Raw genomic sequence first — 10,789 nt, 5'->3', positions numbered from 1 at the left:
GTATCTATGGCTATGTCTACATTCCATTGTAAACCTGAATCTGTGGGACCTGGGCTTGCGGACTTGGTGTTTCCAAGCCTGCGTTTAAGCATCCACATTGCATTGTAAACCTGGGCTTACAATTAGTGGACCTGGGTCTCATAGCCGTGCTAATGTGTCCATACTGCGCTACGCAGACCTTCTGACTCAGGTTTGTGGCTTGAGCCATGTCCACACTGCAAAATGGCAGGGCTTGGACCCAAGCCACAGTTGGCTCTGACCCACTACACTAGCAGGGTCTAGGACCCAGGCTCTGACTGAGCGCTTAATCACCAGAGCCAGACTGATTTGTGTGGGGCGGAAGAGAGGCTTGGGCTCAAACCTGAGTCAGAGGCCTGGCTTAGTGTGTGGTGTTGACAGACCCCACGCAGCTTTGCACCCCGAGTAGGGGGGTACATTTGGGACAGTGATCAGTGAAGTTACTCCCTTCCGTGGTGGGGGAGAGATGGGGTTGGCTCGGCTGGGGCTGGGGCTGGGACGGCTGCTTCTGCCCAGGGATCCCGGCCTCTGGCTCAGCGGGGAGCCGGACACGCAGCTCGCTCCCAGCAGTGACCTGCGGCCGGAGCAGCCCCAGGGGAGCGCCCAGCTCGGTCACAGCCCTGTCCCCGCCAGGCGAGGGAGGCAGCGGGGCAGCAGCAGCATTAGCCAACCCCCCTCGCGGCTCCCGCGCTGAGCGCCCAGCCTCACTCGCTGCGCAGGGGCGCGCGGCGGCTCCGCACTCCGGGGCAGGGGCGCGCGCCGCATTTCGCTCCGGTCCCCTCCGCGCCTCTCATCTTCCCCCCTCGCACCCCTTCCCCGGCTCCCCTCTTAAGGTGGCCCAGCGGGATGCACGTCGGTGCATCCCCACTCTGCAGACCGCCCTCCGGCAGGGTTGCCTTAAGCAGGCTCATTCGCACAGCCACGAGCGGAGCTGCATTCCCAGCGCTGCCTATAAAAGGGCTCGATCCAGCCAGTGGGAGGCTGAGCAGGATCCACCCCGGAGCCGGGCGAACCTCTGGCGAGCTCCTGCCGGTCAGGGCACCTGCTGACGCGCTCCGGAGAGGGAGCTAGCGAGCCTATAGCCGGGCCGGACCCATTTCCTCCCTGCGGTGGGAGCTGCTCGCGAACCAGACCGGCTGACACGTTCAGGTGCAGAATCGCGCTGGATTCTCAGAGAGCCTCATGGTGACCCCTCCAGCCAGCGCATCTCCCCAGGTAAGAGCGAGACCTCGGTTCCTTTCCTGCGCGAGGCTTGGGAGGAGGCGGGTTAGGGGAGCAGAGATGACCTTGCCATCGCTGCGCCGCACAAGCACTCCTTTTAATAACATAGTATTTGGAGTAGAAGTGGGCCGACCCAGAACCCTGGATCCAGGCACGAGGCATCCCAAACTTTAGCGGTGCTCAGAATCCAAATCTGGGTCTGAATTTTGTGAGCAACCTCCTTTTTGTAATGGGCCAAACTAAAACTGCAGATCATCAGAACACCCCCAACATATGGGCTGTTCAAAATCCAGATTGGAATTTTCCAGTTTGGGGTCCATATCTTCCATCTAGCTATCTCTGTAGCATCTAAGTAACTGAGATAGGATCTCAAATCATGTTACCAAAATTCACTAACTCACCTTCACAGTGGGGCTGTGAAGCTATTATTCCTGTTTTACAGATGGGGGAAACCAAGGTGAAATGACTTGCCCAATGATGCACAGTGAATTGTTGGCAGAGCTGGAGACAGGACCCAGGTGTCCTAGCTTCCACTCTTCTGTTTAAACTGCTAGCCAACACTCCCTCTCCTGCTCAGTTTGAGAGAGGCTACAGCCCCCTGACAAAGATGGTCTGATGACACAGAGGGTATGTCTACACTGCAAAGAAAACTCTGCAATACTGAGGCTAGGTCTACACTACCCGCCTGAATCGGCGGGTAGAAATCAACCTCTCAGGGATCGATTTATTGCATCCCGTTGGGACGCAACAATCAATCCCCGAATTGACGCTCTTACTCCACCAGCGGAGATGGGAGTAAGCGCCGTCGACGGGAAGCCGCAGAGGTCAATTTTGCCGCCGTCCCTACAGTGGGGTAAGTCGGCTGCGATACATCGAATTCAGCTACGCTATTCACGTAGCTGAATTTGCGTATCTTAAATCGACCCCTCCCCTGTAGTGAAGACTTGCCCTGAGTCTCAGACCCCAAGTCAATTGACTCATTGGGCTTGAGTTATGGGGCCAAAAAAATCAGTGTAGATGTTTGGGCTCGGGCTGGAGCCTGGCCTCTGAGATCCTCCCTCTGGCCAGGTTTCCGTCTACACTATTGTTCTTACCCATGTCACCCAAGCCCCATGAGCCCAATCAATTAACCCAGGGTCTGAGACTCGGTGCTGTGGGTCTTTTTTTTTGTTTTGTTTTTGTTTGGGGGGGGGTATTTGTTGTTTGTTTGTTTGTTTTGCAGTGTAGATATACCCAGAGAAACCCAAGACACCACAAGTGCCTGATGTCAAATTCCTGTGTAGTGGGTCGAAATCCTTATTTGAACAGGCCATGAAGAGACAGCGAGCAGGCCTTCAGGGTGGGAGAAAGGGTGTAGGGAAGTGTTAAGGGGAAGAAAAACACTAGCCCTTTTCACCTCTGCTCTTAAACAGGTGTCTTCTCGCAAATTTGCTGGTTTCTTAGGAGCAATTTCGTTTGGCATGGAACCTCCCAAGTGAGGATGGAAAGCGCTTGGCTCTCTTGCCTAGCCTTGCCAATCACTCCATTTAACCAGAAGCAGGGGAAGGTGGGAAAGCTATGTTAGCAGCAAAGGTATAAGAGTCGGGGGAGGGAAGCCTCAGGATGTTGCAAGTGTGGGAAGCTGCAGCTGTTTCCTGAGTAACTCCCTGGAAGAGGCTAGTCTCTGAGTGCAGGGGGAGGCACGGGCAGATCCACTGAGCAGTGGGGTCAGCAGGACAGAACCAAGCATGTATGTCGCCCGGCAGTAGTGACTGGGGATTAATATACAGCTGGCAACATGCAGCTTCTGCAGGCTCTTCCTGCCCTGTGGCAGGACAGTGGTAGGAAAATGGCCTGTGAAGGAGTACAGTCGCTTTCTGCTTTAGCCTGGTTCCACATCCACTTGGGTTCAAATCCTGTTTGGTTCTAATGTGCAGAAGGGCTTTGGAGACCTCTGCCTCGTTTCTGCTGGTCACCAAGCAGCAGTCTGTCTGCAAGAGGCCCTAGGACAGGTGAGCGTTACAAGTCAGGAGATGGGTATATTGAGAGAGAGGCATGGCATTCCAGCAGAGGAGAGGCCATTGTAATTCAGGAGATAGGTACACTGACAAGGAGTTAGGGGAAGAGAGGCCTGCAGTCCGTAGAGAAGATTACAAAGCAGGAGTGAAGCGCACTGGCAGTAGGGTGACCAGATGTCCCGATTTTATACGGACAGTCCTGATTTTTGGGTCTTTTTCTTATATTGGCTCCTATTACCCCCCACTCCCTGTCCTGATTTTTCACACTTGCTGTCTGGTCACTCTAACTGTCAGAGCTATCTGTGGAGTCCAGGGGTGGAATAGCTGGGCTGGGGGAAACGATTGCAGGGCAGGAGCGAGGGGCATTGGCAGGGCTGTGTGGGGAGCCCAGGACTGGAACAGCAGGTGGTGCTGCAGGTCAGGAGTGAGGGGCATTAGAAAAGCTGAACCTGTTTCTAGCCACATGCTGCATCTCTTCTCTACTCCAAGCCTAGTAGCAAGATACTGTATTAGGACAGCTTTTTGTTTTGTTATCTGTGAATTACAGCGAAGCAGTTGTTAATGTCACATATGTGACACACACAGTACCTAAGTGCTATTCACAGAGTAGCTGCTGTACGTGCCCTGCGAGGGGTAAAGGCGCACAACCGGTCTCCTGGGAACCGCAGCAGCCACTTTCAATGCACTTAACTCTGCACTGAATAAAGGCTCCACAGAACAGTTAGTCTGCATGGTGGGTATGTATAGTAGCAAGAGCACTCAATATTGTGGGTTGGGTTTTTTTTTTTTTTTTCAGAAATCAATTGATATTGCATTAAAGCACAGTAGCTACATTCAAAATGGCAAAGGAGCCAAGTAATAACAACAATTAAATTATTTACACTTGTATATGAGGACTGTGGCCCCAGAGCACTACACAAGCCACTTATGCAGAGCACCATTGCAAGACTGGCTGCTGTCCTTCACTCCAGAGGTGGCTGCATTTCAACACACTGCATGGAAGTGGGACAGGAGGTAAAGAATTTGGGCCAAGGACACTGGGGCAAATGCCCACTCTTATGAAAAGGGACAGGCGATTTTTAAGGTGCAAATAGTACACACAGACCTTTGGTTTTTAAGGTATTGTTTGAAACATCCAGTGAGGTGTATGGGACTCAAGAAGTAGTAGTTCTCCCTAAAAGACCTAGAGAAACACACCTCCACCATACACAGTCCTGGGGCCCTTACATTCCATCCTCCTTCTGGATTCAGGGTTATTTAGCAACAATTGCCCGGTAGGGCTGGAGGAGTTTTGAGGACTGTGTCGAAGTAGATCGCAAATGATGATTAAAATGGTATTTGTTTTAATATACAAAATCTATCTACTCTGCGCACACACATTAAAACTTCTTGCCGCTGGCCACTGTTGCACTCATACCTGAGGCGATTTTGAAAGGACACTCCCTTCATTTCAAGTGTGTCAGCACGGGCCAGGAACTCCTGGCATCAAAGGCATACCCAGTATGTTGCATTTTGGGGTATGTCCACACCACAGTCGGAGGTGTGATTATAGCTGGGGTAGGCACATCTGTGCTAGCTTCAATCTAGCTAACACACTGCAAATAACAGTGAAGATGCAGCAGCACAGACCCTGGGGCAGGCTGACAACACAAGCTATGTACCCAGGGTTCCAGGTGGCTAGTACAGCCCATGCGACGCTCATGCTGCTGCATCCCTCTTCGTTGCTATTTTTTTTAGCTGTTACCCACCCTAGCTTTAATCTAGGTATGCCTACCCCAGCTGCAGTCACACACCCGATTGCGGTGTAGATGTATCCGTGGTGGGAGTGAAACATGGCTTAATTCCAGCAGCGCTCCCTGCAAGGCTTCCATTCCCTACTTACCACAGCACCCCCAGCCTCTCCTGTGTTCATGAGCACTTGGTGTACCCCTACTTCGTGTTTCATATCAGCTGCTGCAGGCTGATTCCACCATCCGCTTCAACCCTGCTTCCAGCAACACCCAAAACACTCTTGCCAGGATCGAGTTTGAGCCTGCTTTGAGGCCCCCCTGCATGCCTATAGCCAGCACTCAGAGCTACTTCTAATCCTGCTATGCATCCTGGGGCCAGTGTCCAGAGCACCCCTGCTTCTAACTTCCCTACAACCCATAGCCAGTGTCCACAGGGCCACTGCTTCCAGCCCCACTTCACCCCTATCATCAGCACCTGCAGCATGGCTACTTCCAGACCCTCTGGCTCATGACCCTACCTCTCCACAGCAGGTTCTCTTTTGTTTCCCCGCTCGGGCTTTCTGACCCAAGGGCCTGTGTCTGTGGGGAGGTAGGAGAAATCCTTACCTGCTTCATGAAAGCCACTAATGCTTGTGAGAAACCTGCTACACTCTCGCCTTCCCTTACATGGGGCATCCAGAATTGGGCAGAGAAAGCTCTGGAGTCAGTCTGGCAAGTGTACCCAGGGAAAATCACACATGTCCCTGTCCCATTGTGATCATTGGTCATGTTATGATGTTAGGGGAATCCCAATGTATGTCGAGACAGACCTGACCCAATATCAGGCTCCCAACACACATACACACCCCTCCACTCAACCATGAGAGTATTAAAACCCAAGTCTGTCCTTTGGGACTGGGGTCTAAGTCTAATAATAATAATACTTTGCCTGTCTGTATTGCCTCCCATCAGGATCAGAGTGCTTTACATACATTAGAGTTAACCCTTGCAACCTCTCTCCCACCATGAAGTTCTACAAGTCAGTGTGACTATCCCCGCTTTATACATGGAGACACTGCAGTGCAGATTTGTCCCAAGTCCTACAGTGGCTGAACTGGGAATACCCAGATCTTCAGATTCCCAGCCCGGGTGCAAGGCTGGAAAGTAGCAAAAGGCCCTGAGCTCATCATGACTTTAACAAAATGATCAGTTTAAAAATTGCTGGGAGCATCTGATTCAATGGAAGAATAGTCAATACAATGCACAGGTGAGCCCCAGAACTCCTGGTCTGTGACTAGGGTCCCTAATCACTACACTACAAATACATACTCTGTTGTTATTCGTATTAACCCTGCTCTCAGCCATAGGTGTGTTTGCTGTGTAAACCTCATTCTTGTCTGGGAGGTAAGCTGGGCAGACCCCACTATCCCCCATGTAGGGGATTCAGTCTACCTCTGATAAATACCTCTAGTTGTGGCTGAATTGCTTTTAATGAGCTCGACCACACCTTAGAAAGATAAAGGATCTACACTACCAACTTCTATTGGTATAACTATGTCTCTCAGGGGCATGGAAAATCCACACCCCTGTGCGATGTAGTTATACCAACCTAACCGCAGGTGTAGACAGTGCTCTGTCCACTGGAGGGTTTCTCCCGTTGACAGAGCTACTGCCTCTTAGGTCTGGTCTATACTACCCGCCTGAATCGGCGGGTAGAAATCGACCTCTCGGGGATCGATTTATCGCATCCCGTCGGGACGCGACAATCGATCCTCGAATCGGCGCTCTAACTCCACCAGCGGAGGTGGTAGTAAGCGCCGCCGACAAAAAGCGGCAGAAGTCGATTTTGCCGCCGTCCTCACAACGGGGTAAGTCGGCTGCAATACGTCGAATTCAGCTACGCTATTCACGTAGCTGAATTTGCGTATCTTAAATCGACTCCCCGCTGTAGTGTAGATGTACCCTCAGGGAGGTGGAGTACTTATACCCATGGGAGAAGCTCTCCCGTCAGCATAAGTGTCGTCTTCGCCAGGGGCTCTCACACCGGGTGTCATGATCCCTCAGGGGATCGCCAGGTTATTACCTGGGGGTCGCAAGCTGTCAGCCTCCACCCCCAAACTCTGCTTCACATCCAGCATTTATAATAGTGTTAAATATTAAAAAAAAGTGTTTTAATTTATACCGGGGGGTCGCACTCAGAGGCTGGCTGTGTGAAAGGGGTCACCAATGCAAAAGTTTGAGAACCCCTGGTTTTCTCTAAGCGCTAGAATGGCGCAGCTGCACTGATGCAGCTGCCGCGCTGTAATTGTAAACAAGCTCTAAGTTAAATCAAATGAGATCCATGCAATTTAATGTATGTGAGTCTTTTAGACCAAAATCCCATCTTCTCTGCAGGGACATTAAGGCTCCATCGTCCTTTTCTTAAGAGCTGGAATTTGTCCCACTCTTCTTGGCAAAGATTTCCCCACCCCACTGTTACTGAACATGCTGTACTGTTTAGTTGCCTTCCTCCCCCCCACCACACCCCGAGCAACTGCATCTTAGTGGTGCTGTCTGTGTCTAGTTTGTGAAGTGCTTGGGGAGCCTTCGGGAGGAAATAAAAATAGCACGATACAAACTTCTTGAGTGTGCAAGTTAGTGTTAAAAATGTCTTGAGTAGAGATGCAGAGTTTGGATTCAGATCCCTGATTTTTTTTGATTGAGGTCCAGCTCTTATAAGAAGAGGCTGGCTTGCAAGATTGGGACATTGCCTCATACATTTGGGGAGATTGAAAAGATTGGGGGTATTTAGTTCAGAGAGAAGAATATAAGAGAGGACATGATCATATATGGAAACCAATGGCACAGAGTAGGTAGACTAGCACTTCTATTCACCCTTTCTCATAGTAAAAGAGCAAGGGGAAATTTGATTAAATTGAAAGGTAGCAACTGTAGGGATAAAAGGAAATCCTCTCTTACACAATTGAACCAGTAGAACTCACTGCCATAAGATATCAGTGGATATGTCTGTGCAGCAACTAGACACCTGCAGCTGACCTGTGCCGGCCAACTCGGGCTCACGGGGCTTGGGCTGCTTCACTGCTGTGTAGACTTCCAGGCTCAGGCTGAAGCTGGGGCTCTAGGACTCAGCGAGGTGGGAAGGTCCCAGAGCTCAGAGTCCTGCCCGAGCCTGGAAACCTACATAGCAGTGAAGCAGCCCAAGTCCCGTGGCACGAGCCAGCCGCAGGTTTTCTTTGCTGTGCTGCAGGCATACCCGTGAAGCTAAGAGCTTAGCAGGATTCTGAAAAGCATGAGCCATTTAGATGCCTAATGAAATATCCACTGTTATGTTAAATAGAATCCCAAATGTAGAGTGACTATAAATCCTCATTCTTCACTACCTGCCTAAGGTTAAGAAGAAGCTTCCCTAATTGTCCCTTGTAAGACTTCTTGCTCCTTCCTCTGGAGCATCTGGTCGGAAGGAAGGATACTGGCCTAGATGGACCTCAAAAGGACTGATCCAGTCTGGCAATTCCTCGGTTCACTTGAATGGGAAAATAATTCAGTTCAACCTTATTCTCAAATCTCAGAACAGGTTCACTTTGGCTTCAGTTCATGCCTCTGGAGAAGGATCAAGCTGGTTCTGATTTGATCCGAACTGGTTCAGTGCTGCAACCGTTGTTGCTTGTGTTTACTTGAAATGGCTGTCATCAGCCTTGAAGCGTTTTGTGGTGCTGGTTTATGAATGATACAAAGCCAAACTGTATTGTCCTGGTATTTTTCCTGTTCCCCCCGGCACTGAGGTCATGGCAGCTATTTCTACTCCCTGTCCCTGTAACTAAGCCAAGTAATGAGATTGGGTGAGGGAGAAGGGGAGTTAACATTCAAACAATTTAAACTCGTGTTAAAATATAATTAAAAAATTGTCTGTCTGAAAGCTTATGTTGGGTATGGAGAGCAATTGGGTTTGTGGGGGTACTTATGTATGAGTTTAGCATGTCAGGCAGTGCTGTGTGTGTCCCTTTTGCAAGCTAAGTAGGGTTGATCCTGGCCAATATATGTATAGGAGACTGCCAAAGAAAACCCGCGTGCCAGTGGCAGTGGTTTTGCAGGCTCGCTTTCTTCTGCATCGATGCAGAACCCACCCTCGGTTTGGCATTAGGGGGCAGTGCGCTGCTGCAGGTGCCATCCTTCAGAGCAGCTGTACAGCTGGTGTCCTCTTAACCCTCGTGTTTATTAACAATCCCATGACACCTCCTTGTTGGGGCCGTGCTGGGTTCTATGCCAGCACCTGCCTATGGGGTAGCTTTGGACAAGTCACTTCACTAATCCTCAATGTCCCCATCTGTAAAATAAACATGGATAATAATACTAACCCTACCTCCGGGGCTTTGTGAGATGTAATTGCTATTCACAAAGTGCTTTAAGATGCTCAGGTGGAAGGGGCTATAGATTAGTAACCAGCCAAAGCTTAAGATGATGGTTCTTTTATTGCCCCGTAGATTTAGTGAATTATCTGACTTTCCTTGTATCTGTCTAATGGTAGGCCACAATAGTGGGCTGTATGGGATGGATGCTTCAGGGCTACCAGAATGCAACCATGGTTGCAAGGAGTGCTGTGCATGGGTGTGGCAGAGCAGTTCCAGCCAAAATATTGTGCTCTGGGAGCCAAGCTGAGCCGTCACAAGGAGAAGCAAGGGAACCAGCCATCTCATGCAACCAACCTCACTGAGATGGCTCCCACACCGGTGCAGCCAGGCCCAAGGTGGCTGCTCTCTCATTGAGAAGCCCATACTGACTGACCCTGCTGGTGATCTTGTTTTTTCTCTCTCTCCTGATACATCACGGTTTGTTGCCTTTCATCTCAGTGGGTTTTTTTCCAATCCACACAAAGGTGAAAAGGAGCGAGGACTGATGACTTTCCTGTATCTGCTGGCTTCTCTCTCCAGCTCCGACATGAATAAGGCCCTTCATGCGCTCCTCTTGAGCAAACACAGATGCTTTTGTTCTGTGGGCTGGTGGGATGGGATGGAATTAATAAATCAGAGAGCTGATGTGCTGCCACATTCCTGCAATTTTAAGGCAAGATCAGGAAAGAAAGAGGGCAAGTTAACTCCTCTCTTCTTTAGAGAGAGCTCATGCCAACTCCTGTGTCTTCCTCTCTCTCTCTCCTCTGCTTTCCTTCCCATTTAATCTCTTGCTCTTTCTCCCTTCATTTATGCCTCCTCGTTTTTTCCCCACTCGTTCACCCCCATTCACTTCAATGCATCCCTCTCACTCAGACTCCTCTGTTATATTCTCCTATCTCGCCCATCCCTCCATATTTCTGTCCTTTCCCCCATCTCATCCCTGTGCATAAAAGGAGCACACAAACCCCAGGGAGAGGTGTTGTCCAGTGGTCTGAATATAGGGCTGGGAACCAGGAATTCCTAGGAGCTATTCTTGATTCTGTCAGTGACTCCCTCTATATAACTTTAGGCAAATCAGTACCCTTCTCTGCCTCAGTTTCCCCTTCCCTAAAATGGGGATAATGATGCTCCCATCCCAGATGGAGCAGAGAACACCTCAAGGGGAGGGGGGTGTTAATGAATGCCTTTTGTAGATGAAAAGCACCGAGTGGTGTTGTTCTCATGCCACAGATATGACATTTATCTGTGTGCCTGTGAGCGGAATAAGATCCTGCCGCCCACAGCCCCAGAACTGGCAAGGCCTTCTCCTCCTTGAAGTCTGACCAAAAAACCTTGACAGGCTGTGCTTAAAATTAAGTGAATGATTCTGATTAAACTGAAGAGTCCTTAAAATCTCCGCATCCCTGCTGTTTGGAGGTAAGGGGCTATTACAAGAGCCTATTCTTCCCCAATCTGA

At 50.1% G+C, this 10,789-nt stretch overlaps 1 protein-coding gene across 1 annotated transcript in view; it reads left to right on the top strand.

Moving 5' to 3' along the window:
• Positions 1-844: 844 nt before the first annotated feature.
• The window catches only part of LOC117886859 (galactosylgalactosylxylosylprotein 3-beta-glucuronosyltransferase 1-like), a 44,227-nt gene continuing 34,282 nt past the window's right edge, over positions 845-10,789 (top strand). Inside the window, exon 1 of the mRNA XM_034788964.1 lies at positions 845-1,233. The gene's annotated coding sequence lies outside the window, so the exon portion shown is untranslated. The remainder of the gene's footprint in view (positions 1,234-10,789) is intronic.

The sequence above is a fragment of the Trachemys scripta genome, chromosome 1 (genome assembly GCF_013100865.1).
Source record: "Trachemys scripta elegans isolate TJP31775 chromosome 1, CAS_Tse_1.0, whole genome shotgun sequence".
In the NCBI taxonomy this organism is placed as follows: Eukaryota; Metazoa; Chordata; order Testudines; family Emydidae; genus Trachemys; species Trachemys scripta.
The sequence above is the reverse complement of the archived record's forward strand: the minus strand, read 5'-3'. Positions and strand labels throughout refer to the sequence as shown.